The 362-nt window shown below is 45.0% G+C and overlaps 1 non-coding gene across 1 annotated transcript; it reads right to left on the reverse strand.

The window, feature by feature from the left end:
* On the reverse strand, positions 1-107 carry LOC130721658 (small nucleolar RNA R71). Its single transcript, XR_009013579.1, has one exon. It is a non-coding gene; the product is annotated as a small nucleolar RNA R71 (small nucleolar RNA).
* Positions 108-362: the final 255 nt, after the last annotated feature.

Below are 362 nucleotides of genomic sequence, written 5' to 3' on the forward strand. Positions count from 1 at the left end.
AAGCTCAAGAACGACATCATGACTTTTGCTCAATCCACCGATGAGAATCTTTATGAAGCTTGGGAAAGGTTCAAAAATCTCTTGAGGAGGTGTCCTCAACACAACCTCACCCAAGCTGAACAAGTAGCAAAGTTCTATGATGGTCTCCAATACTCTTCGAGGTTTGGCTTGGATGCGGCTTCAAGCTGTGACTTCGATGCCTTACTTCCACAAGTGGGGTACGAGTTGATTGAAAAAATCGCTATAAGAGCCACGAACTCAAGTAATGAACGCCAAGTCCGAAGAGGAGTCCTAGAGGTTGAGGCTTATGATCAGCTCATGGCCTCCAACAAGCAACTCTCCAAGCAAATGAATGAGATTCA

This window comes from Lotus japonicus, chromosome 5, assembly GCF_012489685.1.
Source record: "Lotus japonicus ecotype B-129 chromosome 5, LjGifu_v1.2".
NCBI lineage: Eukaryota > Viridiplantae > Streptophyta > Magnoliopsida > Fabales > Fabaceae > Lotus > Lotus japonicus.